Here is a 14,311-nt window from a genome sequence, read left to right as displayed (position 1 = left end):
TACAGTAACAATACTGATTGAGATGTGGCTTCTCCCTTCCCGAAGCCCTCCTTGTCCATGCTGTATCACACTTATGTGCCTACATACTACAAATTAATGGGATCTAAACAACAAATATGAATTTGAATGCCCTTTCATTTTACGCTTGCATTATTTTTCTCTGATTTCACAAACACGTTCTTTCCAAATAGATTGCCTTTCTACAGTGAGCTTTTTAAATGGAAAGGAAACTGAGAAAACTTCATTTTGAATTCTTCCTGGAGAAGGCCATAAAACTTACCTTTTATTCACTCTCTCCTGGAAGAGATCACGACACCTTTATGAGGCAGGCAATAGTCTCATGCCCAGAGAAGAGAAGGCTTTTGTATCTGAAAGTCAAGGCACAGAAGAATGTAACAAGTAGGACTTGTGTATCCCCCAGTTGGCTGCTGTTAGATGCCCTCTGCCTGATGGTTTTCTCCTTAACACTCACCTCATAGGTGCTCAGAGCTTCCTCTTTGTGCATTCATTAATGAGGCCTCCTGTGTGAGCTAAAACCTGCACAAAACCAACATAGATTTCTCTCATGGCAGTCTGTCTTTGGAAGCTTATTTGGGGTTATAAATCTGAGGGTTAAAGACACCCCTTTCCTCCTGCAAGTTCCCAACAGTCTAAGCAGCAGAGCCACTAGTTAATTCATAATTTACAGGTTGAATTTTAATGCCATGCTTTACATTCTCAAGGACTCCACATCTGCACAAATTTTAGTTTTAAAATATTTTTAAAATGTCTGTGTTTCAGTCACCTACATCCTCACTGTTTAACTACTAAAATTCAAAAAGGATTGTAATGTTATGGCAGCCTAATCAAAGACTAAAAATCGTATCAAGGATGAAAATAAGAAGTGATCTTAATATATAAAATGATGGGAAATGTTCTCTTGTATATATGTATTTCTCTTATCGGGTAATGAATAAAACACTGATTGGCTGATTGGCCAATCAGGATATGATGTAGTTTGGCAGAATCAGGATATAAACAGGGACAACAGGAAATCGCTCTCTTCTCTGCAGAGACACTCACCAGTCTCCAAAGGAGTTAGAGGTTGGGACCCTTCTCTGGTAAGCCAAGACCATGTGGAAATACTTTGATTAATAGAAATGGGTTAATAATTAAGACAGAGCTAGCCAATAAGAAGCCCTAGCCAATGGCCAACAGTTTCATAATTAATTTATAGCATCCCTGTGTTTATTTGGGGCTCTCTGAGGCTGTGGTACCAGGCTGGCGGGAAATTGTACTACATATGAAGTGTTTGCCATGTCTTCAATGTATTCCAGGTGCTTCAGTGGTGCTGGGGATAGCCTGTTGGACTTTTCCAAAATTATGTTGTGTTCTCAGTCTTCAAGCTTCTTGTTATAAAATCTTTTCCATTGTGGGTGCCTGGAAACATCTAGGGCTTGAACTGCTACTGTCTCAGGGACGTTCAACAATCACCTGTCACGTGGCTGACTATAAACATCAGTGATGGCCTGCTCAGGATGCACTATTTGAACAAGCTCTTCCTGAAGCTGGGGTCCTTGGTGATGCGGCTTGACTGAATTACACAGTAACGCTACTTTAGAAAACTACCTTTCACTGTGTTTTTAACAGGGAAGATACTAATTGCTTTAAAGTCCCGGGTCATCAGTCCTGAAAGTGAATCTACTTTTCTCTCGGTATCTGGGAAATATTAGATCCATAGGCTCCTGTGTATATCAAATGCCATGGAGGTTCACACACTCTCACGGGGAATTACTTATCTCTGATTTATATAATCTTCCTGCATATTTTGCATCTTCTCCCAATTATGTATAATAGTCAATACGTGTAGATTTTAAGTAAAGAGCTGTCATCATGTAGAGTCGGGAGAGTAATTACAAGAAGATAAGTCTGTGATTATTTCATACAGATTCACTTTTCCTCCTGTAATGTTTCGTGCGCAATTAATTAAATTCTTGGTGTGGAACATATGGTTACCCAAGATCTGTTATAATTTATATACTGCCCATAGCCCAATTATGCACATGAATCCCCAAGTTAATGTATTTAATAGTTAATAGGCATTTCAGTGCTTAAGTTTTATTGGATCATTTAAATTTCCATTTTTAATATAGATCTGCCACCTTCAGTTATTTTCCAGGCAAATAATATTTTATGAAAACTGATGGGTAATGTCTTTCTTACTCACACAGTTTTGATCAGATTCAGCTAAGTTTTATAAACAGAAAAGCAGCCTAGGAATAGACTCAACCAGGGGTAAAGTAAATATGGTGAACAGATAAATACCCACTCTAACAAACATGGTATTTTTCTTATTGACTAGCTATTTCTGTTTGTTTTTTTTTTTTAATACAGTTCCAGAGTTTGGAATTAGCTAGTGAAACAAGCATCAGTAGTGCTAGTAGCGATGATAATTGATACCTATTGAGTATTACATCCTCTAATAGTGGGCATGAGCTTTGACTATACTCTTGCCTAATTACTGGTAAACTCCTGGATGAGTCTGTTAGTTGTATCCGTGTCCAAGCCTTACCAAATGAAGGAATTAGATTAAAGATACTTTGCTGTTTCAAGTCACCCAGCTTGGAGACTGTACAGCCAGGTTTGCACATAAAGCTGCCTTGGAGGCCTGTATTCTGCAAAGGGATATATTCATTTTGTTTGCAGTTATAAACTTCCTTCCTACTTTCATGGGGGTGTGTCTTAGTCATAAATGCACTTACCTAGTGTAGGTAGCACCCAGCACTCAGTCTCCAACATTGCTACACAGATGTCCAATAATGGCCTAAAGATTATTGCTGACTCATCATTAGTAGAAAAGTCATAATTTCTGTAGCTTATCCCTTCATTTCTCATAGTAATTATAAACTTAAGCCTCCATAAGCTATGCCTCTCTCATTTCCTATTTTCAAGTTTGAAGCATCTTGAAAATTAGATTTGTTTATTAGAAGCAACTAACTCAAATTAAGGAAAAGGCAAACTGAGACATGAATTAAAAAAAACAACTAACGTGCATCACAGATAACTAGTTTTGAAATGTGAACAAATTAATATTTTAGTGACAAGATACTTTCTGGGAATGCAGCTGACTTGTGAAGACGATGAAAATGATCAGTGATGGAACAATAAAAAAAAAAAAAAGATCAGTGCTATGAATTGTGTGCTGGTTGAGTGGACGTTTGTGTTTCCAGCAAAGTTTATTTTTGTGTGTTTTGTTGTCTTTCTGTGTTTGCTTCTTTCTCACCTGAGACTCCAGGTTACCCTATCAACCAATTATGCTTTAAGCCCGGTAACTGGGGATCAGAGCAGATGGGTTTCAGTGCATTAAAGTGAAGCCTGCTCTAGTAGTGAGTTTCAAACTAATCAGGGTTCTACCATTAACCCTTCCTTAAAAAATGAAAGGATCTCACTCAGAGAGACTTGGGAGCCTGTCCGTTGCACTGGTTTGGTGATCATTGAACTTAGCATATCTTGGTCAAACTTTGTACTTGTGCAAGAAAAATAAAATTTCCAAACAAATTTATTCTTTAGAAAGCTTTATAATGGTGTCGCCACTATAAAGTTCTTCAAAAGGGGAAAGAAAGAATTTCCACAACAGCTGGCAATACTTGGGAATATGTAACAATAAAAGCTTCTGTGTCTATGGAAACAAACAAGAGAATGAAAAGGCAGACCATAGGTCAGGAGAAAACATCTGTAAAGAATGCATGTGGCAAGGAATTAATATTTAGTATATATAAAAATGTTGATACAAGTAAAAAAAAAGGTGACCCAATATAAACACGGCAGATGATTTGAATAGAAAACTTTCTCAAGACTTAAAAAAAAATAAACAATAGATACGAGAAACAGTTCTTCCCATCATTAGTTGTCAAGAAAATATAAGTCAAAACCTCAATTAGCATAGACTTGTCAGAATGGCTATTAGTATAGATAATGAGGCTAGCGATGGTGAGGATATAGACAGACGTGTAATTGCCATTGCAGAATATAATATGGGCGTGGCCCATATTGCCCATCAAGCTAAAACTAGAACAGACATCAAATCCAGCATCTATCCCTCACTGAGTATATGTCTAAAGGAGCCTAATTATCCTTAATACATGCATTGTTGTTATTGTTTTATTGTCCACAAGGACTAAGGCAAGGGGATGATTTAATGCCATCTATGGATGAATGGAGGCAAAAATGTAGATTCTATACACCCAAAATATAAATGAGCCTTTAAAGGGAAGAAAATTACCATTTGCAATGACATATATAAGCCTGGAAAACACTGTGCTAAGTGAAATAAACCAAACACAGAGAGAAATCAGAGCAGGATCTCAGTTATGTGTGTAATAATAAAAAAAAAGAATCCATAGAAACAGAAATTACAAGGGTGGCTAACAGGAGAAAGAAGACAAAGGGAAGAAACTTGGGCAAATTGGTAAAAACTGGATGGATAACTATATATTTCATGTACATTGTGAGCACCACAGCTAATATCATATTACATTATGAAAAGTATGAAGAAATTCTATTTTATTCTCTTCTCACAGACACATACACACAAATGAATAAATGATAAAGCCTATAGTTAGGATAACTTTAATAATTTTAGTAATTTTTCAATAGATGACAGATAGGTATAACATCCGTTCTATAGAAGATTACATAGGATAGAAAGCAATGAGGGTGATTTTTAAGAAGGATTTTAAGTTCAAAACTTGATCAGCATGATAAGTCAGGAACCGTGATAGTAGAGTTAGAATGAAATGTAAGGGAATTAAAGACTAGTATGTGATACCTATATTTGGATCACTTTACTATTCTATGAATTTATAACATGCTTCATAGTGGATAATATCAAACATTGTCTCATATCTTAGCTAATCAAGTGTTTATGGCAAGCTCCGTAGTCATGGGGTTAAGCCCAAATCATTGTAAATCAAGCCGAGGACAAAGGGCGGAGAGGTAACTTGATGCAGAAGTGTTTCCCACCCTTTTCTGAACCACATTCAATGAAGTCTGGTATTCTGATTTAGAGCATCCGGGATCTTATATGAAAAACTAATAAAGATATCTTTCCCCGTATCACGATTCAAGAAAATTTCCTCATGTTTGTTAAAGGGTTGTTGACATTCCCACTAATAACACGAGACTCTGGTTATGAGGAATGTTTGATACACGCTTACTGAATACCAGTGTTGACCTCAACCTACTGACACTTGTCAGCTTCTAAAGGGAAGAGTGTAAAACTGCCCGGATTGCCATGGCGATTAACTCCGTTGACCCTTTTCATCAGTTCCTAGTTTTCAGGATTTGGAGTTCAAAGGAAGGCCCCACAGTTTAGCCCATGACAAAGGGGCAGGGGCTCAGACCTGTGTGTGCCTCAGATGTTTATTGAGCTTTGCTGCATTTCTTTAGCAGTGCACAGAAGCTGCGGATACTCAGAAAATATTTTCTAAATTTCCAGTTCACTTTTTTCCCCCCTGCTAGTTTCTGTGTGGTAGAAACACATCTCCACCTAAATTTTTTTTTTTTTTTTTTTTTTTTTTTTTTTTTTTTTAAGCGGTATAAATACATGTCCAACCAAGATTAGGAGAAAGTTAGCTGTCCGAATAATACAAGTGAAGTGTTTCATCCCGCTCCCTGTTAGTAACCAGGTTTGATTTTCCTTTTTTTGGAAGTGGTTTTAAGCTGCATCCCCACAAAATGTTAGGATAATGGTGGCGTTTAACATTCTTCTGCTGCTTTTATTTGGGTTTTCCTACCTGTAAATTGCTGTGCTTACACGACTTGGTAGGAGGGTAAGAGATGTTTGCATCGATTTATAAATGTCTAAACTCAGATTGACCAGCTGCCCGCATGTTTACTATGGAAGCTACATCTTTCTACTTATAATTAGATCATAGAAAGCTAATTGGTTTCCATGTGCAGACCATGAGAGTAGCAATGTAAAATAAAGATATTTGGTAGCATTAAGCAGGGTGGAGCAGAAGTAGGAAGGACGTGGCTCATGTGGGCAATATAACTAACTCTCTTGGGTCCTATCCTGGTTAACTTAAGCCTTACAGCTAATAGCTCTTATCACCGTCTGTGACATGGAATTGGCCAGAGGCCCAGACCCGGAGCCTTTAATTGGATGAATGATGATTAATCTGGAGACAGTATAAATCAAAAGAACCAAGGAACAGGGCTGCTCTGTGCATCGCAAGTGGCATCGTTGGCAAATTAATAGCCCCCATTCTCTCAGAACGGACACATGGAGTCCTGTTAATCGTACGTAGGGTTCAGCACAAGAAAAGGCTCGGCTTCCCAGGACACCCAGCTCCCGGGACCCAGCCTCACTGCAAGGTGGCTGTAACATAATCTGTGTGCCAGCAGGTGTCGTACATACATTGCTCATTCTTTGCTTTCCCTGAGTACAGAGTGAGTTCTGGAGGGAGCAAACTTGCTACAGCTGTTAAGTGATTCTACCCCAGCAGTGTCGAGTTTACTGGTAGCATTTACTTCCTCTAAAAGTGCCTGTGTGGCTCCTGAAAACCGTTTCATTCATCGGAAGCATTTTAATGACAGTGAAACATAATGGTTGCTTTTGTGATGGTTCTGTTTTCCTGCCCACTTTTTTAAATGTTTAATCCCCCCCCCCCAGCACCGATCCAGGATAATTTTAATTTTAATTCATGACTGATTGTTTTCCATTTAGTCACTTCTGGATAGTTTCTGACAATACAGGGCTGAGTAAGACTTTCCCTCTCAGTGAAGTGACTGAAGAAACAAGCTAACTAACAGAATACAACTATGGTGGTGTCTGAGGTCAGGAATCTCTGGACGGGGTACCTGAGGAAACACAGGTGGACACCTATGAGGAGATGGTGCAGGGAACAGAAATGTGCACAGGGAAAGCCAATGTGTGTTGCGTTCAGCCAGAGCACTAGCCAGCACTGTGGGGTGTCTGGAATAAATTTTCCATAAGAGGCCTGCCCCACTTCAGCCTGGTGCTTTAAATCTCTCCTTAGCCAGTGGCTGGGTGGGGATTGCCTTAGGAAGGTGGGACGTGGTTGCTGTGGGCTGGAGAAGCAGACATGGAAACTGATAGCTTCCGACTGCACATGGACCTTCAGGCTGAATGTGGCCATTCTCTCTGCAAGCTGCAGGATGCTCTTTCTTTGTATGGAGACTGGAATGATGCATCTCTGTGAAAACCATATATGTAGTTTGGTGGGGAACCTTAGAAGAATGGTATAGCTCAGCCTTTGGGATCTGACCATGGATTGTGAGCTCCCAATAAACCGTAGGAGCATTAACAATATTGAGCTGGGCTATGGCGGCGCACGCCTTTAATCCCAGCATTTGAGAGGCACATGCAGGCTGATCTCTGAGATGGAGGCCAGCCTGGTCTACAGAGTGGGTTCCAGAACAGCCAGGGCTATACAGAGGAATTATGTCTTGAAAAATCCAAATATAATAATAATAATAATAATAATAATAATAAATAATAATAATAATAATGAATATTGATGTTTACTAAACCATTACACTGTATCACGTATATTTTCAAATTCTCTCTGTGGATTATCTCATTTGATGTTTGTCACAAGCTTAGGAGATAGATATGCAACTCTGAATCTCAGGTTGTAAATGAGAATTCAGTGGCTGAAGAATTAAGTAACTTCCTGAAGTTTGCCCAGTTGGGTTCGTTCTGTGCTGTATAACTTCAAACCAATTGGGCAAACTTCCATATAACCTGCTTTGCAAGGGCTTGAAGTAGGGCATTGTGTTCATCCTGGGACTTGTGAGAGAAAAACCAGTTCCATATTTTTGAGCCAAAATTAAAGCAAGCTTTTAGTGATTAGCAGCCAGGTAAAAAGGACCCAGGGGTTCCCAGGGGATGTCCAAGACTCATATTTTACAGGGGCTTAAAACCCACCATTCATTGCATTTCTCCAATCGGAGGCCAGCATACATTTTTTCTTCCTGCCTATGTACCTCCAGTCTACAAATGATCAGTGTAGTTGTTCAAACAGACTTGTTGAGGGAAGTAAACCCATGTAGTCACAACTCCCAGAATTCCAGGAAGTTACCTCGTCCTTGGGCAGGTAGGGCTTACAGGTTAATTGAGCTCTTACAATTGTACTAAGAAAATAGTGAAAGACGTGTGCACTCTCCAGCAAAGCTTGTATAGAGTGTGCACAGGGAGAAGAAAAGTGTCATAGAAGAGAGTAGAAATCAAATGAACAGAAAGGTCCCACAGAAGATAGAGGTGGTTAAACAGCTGAGCTGTTTGTCTTGTGATTTCTGATGGACCTTCAGCCAATATACGTCGGTTGTCCAATCACAGCAAGGCTGTTCACAAAGGTCCCTGAACTCCGCATAACTACTTTATGTAGAGACCATCTGACTCTTGACTCACAGAAATTCCCACCACCCCTGGTAGGAGTCATTCATTTGCACAGCCTGGCTATGGGACTTGTGTTCTCAGAATCTGATGGCCACACGGTTTCATCTTCTGACTGTGTATCCTTTTCTCCATCTGTGCACTTGTTTTCAGACTCTGCAGCTAACATGCGGCCGCACTTGTTCCTCGTGCTCAGTTATGAAGGCCAAGAGGCGTGCGTTTCCACAGCCACACTCCTCGTTTCAGTGGCAGAGAAGACTTGCCCTGTTGCTCATCTCATCTGTCTTGACAACACAATGCCACTGCTTAGGGTACCTTCAAGCACAGATAGGGTTTGGTACTGTAGCCTCAAATAAAGGTTTGAGGGTTCTATTGAATAGTTTTTTCTAGTCCTGGACGTCTTTTTACTATTTTTTCAAAGCCCATCAGCTATGGTTTCTAGAGTTGGGAAGCACGTCACATCCTGGACTGATGGAAAAAGATAAAAGGAGTCAGTGAGCTGAGCACGGCATTGGTCTGTCTTTGCTTCCTGTCAGTAGTCAGCGGGAGAGTTTCGTGATGCTTCCATGCTGTCCCACGATGGACGATAGTCTCTATCCCTTCAAACCACGGACAAAACTTTTCCCTCCTCCCTTCTCCTCCTTTTCTACCCTCCCTCCCTCCCTCTCTCCTTCCCTGTTACGGTAAATCTTTCCGCCAAAAGCCGCCCGAGCCCCACCCCAACCTCCACGTGTGCGGTCTCCGCCAGCCGCCCGAGTTCTGCCCGCCGAGTGGATGGACAAAATAATACAGAGACATATTAGGTACAATGCTGCTTGGCCATTGACTGGGATTCTCATCTGTTAGCTCAGTCTCAATTATCATAAATCTATATATTTTATAAGACTTACCTTATCGGACACCTTATTGGCGTCCCTCCTTGCCGGTGGCTCACATCCTGCCGCTGGGGGAGGTGAAAGGGAAAAGCAGACATTTCCTGTTTCTCCTTACTATGTCACTTCCTGCCTGGAACACCACTTCTCTAATACATTTCCCAGAATCCTCTTTGACTCCTAGTCCCATCTAACTTGCTGTTTCATTGGCCAAACAGAACTTTAACACTTCCCTCCCTCCTTTTCTCCCTTATTCCCCTTTATTAGGGAAATAGAAGAAATAGAAGAGGTTGGGGACACCACAGCCACCTTTCTCCGGAATTTGGAAGACAGTGTGTTGGGGCAGTCCATTCTGAGAGTGCAAGAAGCTAGGCCTCTGGACTTCACGCTTCCAGCATTGCTACACATTCCCAGCAGAACCCCTTCTTTTAAATTAACCAGAACTTCCATAAAATATATAATCCTAGAAGTCGGGCCCGCATAATCGAGTAAGGCCACATCCCCATATAGACCACCTGCCACCCGGTTTAAGCCTGAGCACTTGTCATCTGGAATGACAGCGAAAGGTGTTCTGGGCCAGGGCTAGGTGTTCACCCGTGATGATTTAGGAAGCAAGGGGTAAACAGTGAGGCTTGGAGGGAGCATGCGCTTGTAGTTACACCCAATAAATGCTGCTTCCTCAAAGAGAAAAATAAGCACTCAGAGATTTGAAAGCAATGTTACCCAGGACACAGGCAGTAGATAGATTCCAGAAGTCTAGGCCTGGCTACCCAAGGCAAGGTTGGAGTGAGGGTTTCTATTCTGCCCAGTGAGGACTTGGTCTAAGTATATGTTTGTTTAATGGTTGCTGTGGAGGATTAATACATTTGGCATGGTAGGAGTGAAAGAAAGAAGCAGATGTCCCTGGGATCTCAGTAGGCATGTTCTACTTGGTGTTTTGCTTATATCTGGAACTACTCATGATTCTTACATAATCTTACATGAATCAGATGCACAAGTGATTTTAAAAGTACATTTCCCAATGCCAGTAGGCAAAACTGTACAAGTGGCTCCAGAACATAAAAGAAATAACAGTGAAGCTGCCTTAGTGGAGAGACAGTGGCTCTTAGTATCATTGCTTACTCTTCCTCCTGGGGGGAACCTTGACAAGAAGCTGTTAGTAAAGTCTTCAGCTGAATGGGCAAGAAGAAACATGGGGTCAAAGGTCAACACTTGATTTAAGTGAAATGAAAATTGTTGAATTAATAGCTTTACTTTATGTGCATGAATGTCTTGCCTGCCTGCATCTGTGTGTACCATGTGTGTGCCTGGTGCCCAAGGAGGTTACAAGAGGCCACTGGGTCACCTGGAACTGGAGTTAAGGTATTTGTAAGCTGCCATGTGACTCTTAAAAGTTGAATTCAGGGTCTCTGCAGCAGTAACAAGTGCTCTATACGAGTCATCTCTCCAGCCCTTGTTGAATGTTTGACCTCTATGGCTGTGGCTAGCTTTGCATTCTGATCTCCAGGCAAGCTTTATTAGATCATAAACAATAGATGACCGCATTTCAGGATTCAGTCATTTAGATTAACTCTACGTGATTTGTAGCATAAGAGTTACTTAAGTCTCAACTGTGTGGTTCTGATCCAGTTTCATTTCTATCTAGGTGAAAATTCTCTATTCTTCCCATCTCTCAGTTGTCTCACCAGTAAAATTGCATCTGCCTAAATAAGCAGATGCTATTATGAAGTTAAATCCAGAGAAAGTCCTAAGAGCCCTAGAGTCCCTGGCATATGTATGTGTTATTTAAATATATTTTTATTTTGTTAAAAGGTATTCCTCTTTTTATGCTTGTCATTGTAACAGCAAGATTCAAACTGTCTTGAGTCAGAGTCATTATCATTTTCTTTTGTTTTTGTTAGAAATAGGTTCTTACTGTGTTGTCCAGTACTGTGTTGGTCTAAAATATCCTAGAATGACATGATCCCCCTGTTTTAGTATCCTTAGTAGCTGGTGCAACAGAGCCACAGCCATGGCCAATGTCAATGCTTTATTTATGTTTCTTTTTGTCACAATGTTTGGAATATTTGCATATAGCTGATACCCAGGAAAACAGTGAACTGGGAATGAAGGGAGCTCTTATTTGGCTTAGGCAACCATAGGAGTTGAGGATATCCAAATGAACAAAATGATGCCCTTAAAAAATCTGCAAACCAATTATCTTAAACGCAGGCCAATCAAGTAAAATAAATAGTCTTCATTTCAGCACAATTTGATATAAATTAATATGATAATAAATATGTAAAATCTAAATACTTCTGGAGAACAGATACACTTCAACATGGGTTGAATTTTTTCCCCCCTTTGGCAAAAGTCCCCAGGATTTTGTTACCATTAAAGTATACGTAATGAGAGCAGACTAGCTCGAAAAGTGTGAAAAAGACACACCTCTTCACAGGGATACATACACGGAAGCACAGTGTCTAAGAGCAGGGCAATGTTTGGAAACAGCAAAGTGTATTACTTGACATGACAGGGGAAGGAAGAAACCTGAAGATGGAAACCCAAGCCTGAGGCTGCTGTGACATCAGTTGGAGTCTGGAGGGAACTGATTATCTGCCAGTTTCTGTGAATAGATACTTGCTGTGGAATAACCCTCTTGTACACTGTAAACACTTGTTACTCAAATTGGCTTAATAGAACACTGGCCAGTTAAAATGTAATGCAATAGAGTCAGAACTAGGTTGGCCACAGATAGTTTATAAAGAAAGTACTCACGAGACAGAGCCAGTCCTGTTCAGCCAGGTGGGAGAGGGAAAAGAGAGCCCCACGGTGCGTCCCTGATACTTAAAGCCTTGCTATATCACTCTGACCATGCGCAAGTGGGCGTGGTCAGCATTTCCCCTTACCAGTAGCCAGGCAGGGAGTGTAGGTGGGGTGATCAGACTAAGGATGATGGGACTAGGAAGGATGGATGGAGTCAGAAAGTCACAGGCAGAGAAGCAAGACTAGAATGCTTTACTGAGAAAAGGCACCAGGCCACATAGCTAAACATACATTGTTAGGAATTACGGGTTAAGTGTAAGAGTTAGCCAGTAACAAGCCTGAGCTATCAGCCCAGCATTTATTAGTAATGTAAGTTTCTGTGTGGTAGCCTGAAGTGGCTGCAGGGTATTTGGGACTAGAAGCTTCGGTACAGGGAAACATCCATTTACAGGTATTTGTGAATATGAGGTGTCTCTTTTGGGATAAACAGCTCTGTCTAGCTAGCTTCCTTTGGAGTTTTTCAATCTTTACATACAAATACATTTTTTTTTAAATGAAAATCTAAAATTTAAAGGCCTTGCTCTTTAGAGTATTTCATTAAGTACCCTTGAAGGTTGTGTAAGGTTGGACCACTCACATTTTCAGGTTAATTTTGAAATCCTGTAGAGTTTTATTTTCATGTAATGAGATGTCAGGAAGTTGATCAAGGGGAGTTTTCACTTGTGTGGAACCCACACTGATCCCAATTTGCTGTGATTTTGTTTCAGAGCTATTACTGAACTAGGCTGTATGTATTCTGCCCTTCAATCTGAGAGAATGAGAATGGGTCAAAGTATATAGAAGACCTGTGGGAAATTTTCACATTTCCTTCTTTCCCTTTGGTACTTGCCTTTATCACTGGTTTATATTTTTATGGTTTTAACAACTATTTTAGGCATAAGTTTCTTCTTTTTAATGTTTAGCCTCCAGTAAATATTCAATGATAGGTCCATTACTTTATGACTGTGTTACTTTCCACTTGAACTAATTAATCTAAATTTGATGAAAATAATAAAATTGCTAGTAACACATAGAAATAGGAACTCTGAGGATGGTGGTGGCACATGCCTTTAACTCTAGCACTTAGGAGGCAGAGGCAGGCAGATTTGTGGGTTCAAGACCAGCCTAGTCTACAAGAGGTAGTTCCAGGAAGCTTCAAAGCTACATAGAGAAACCCTGTCTTGAAAAACCAAAAAAAAAAAAAAAAAAAGTAGGAACATTGGAACTCTGCCAAATGTCCATACTCTGAGTGTGTATGGAAACTGGAGGCAATGATGAGGTTAACATCAAAAGACATGCTCACGCTACTTCCAAGGTTAAAGACTACCCCAGCTATCTGGAACCCAGGCTTCCCAATCCCAGGCCAGGGATGTTCACTTTCGCAGAGCTGATGTATAGCAGGTGCCATGTCCTTTTTTGTGGAGAAAGGGAAAATGGAAAGCAAAGTTTCTATCTCTGCCAGATAACAATTTCCTCCAAGTAAGAATATGTTTATCAACAAATGAATTTCAAAATTAGATATGGGTTCAAAATTGGACTCCAAGTCTCATTTGAATTTTAACCCTTAATTTCTCAACTATGAAATTAGAATTCCTGGTATCTACCTCTTAGGGTCACTTCAAAGATGAAAGAAATAACAGGTTGGTATCAACTTGTGGTATACCCATCTGGCAGTCAGTACACCTGCATGCCTCCTAACTTCCAGAAGGTTCCTTTTGCCTGAGATATGAATTCCCAAACTGCTGTAAATGAAGTTATCTCAAACATCCCACTGGATGCTTTATGATTGCTTATATTGAGGATTATGGCAGAGCTTTGTTAGAAGCTCTGTTTTCTGTGGCTCTTTATATGACATAACTGTTCTGATTCCACAGATATGAAAGGGTCATCTACATCCCTGACCCAGACATAGCCAATCAGGTTTCCCAAGCTTCAGCTGACGAGATTGGTTAAGAGGTAGACATGTGCCCTCCTATTGCACCCAACAAACTGTTATCTAGCTTTTCACCATACATGTTAGGCAAGCTAGTGATGTTACCCCTTTCTATTGGGACTGATAACATGGCAGAATATAGAGCAGGAATCCCATCAGTTAGCTTGCCTCCCATGTAGCAAAGAACTATGGGAATGAGGAGTAGGAGAAAGAAGAAAAGGAGACTCAGGAAGAGGAAAGGGGAGACAGACAGACAGAGACAACAGAAGGAGACAGAGAGACTGAGTGACAGAGACACTCAGAGAATCACATAGTATCAAC

This window comes from Cricetulus griseus, chromosome 10, assembly GCF_003668045.3.
Source record: "Cricetulus griseus strain 17A/GY chromosome 10, alternate assembly CriGri-PICRH-1.0, whole genome shotgun sequence".
Taxonomy (NCBI): domain Eukaryota; kingdom Metazoa; phylum Chordata; class Mammalia; order Rodentia; family Cricetidae; genus Cricetulus; species Cricetulus griseus.
Note: the sequence above shows the minus strand (reverse complement) of the source record.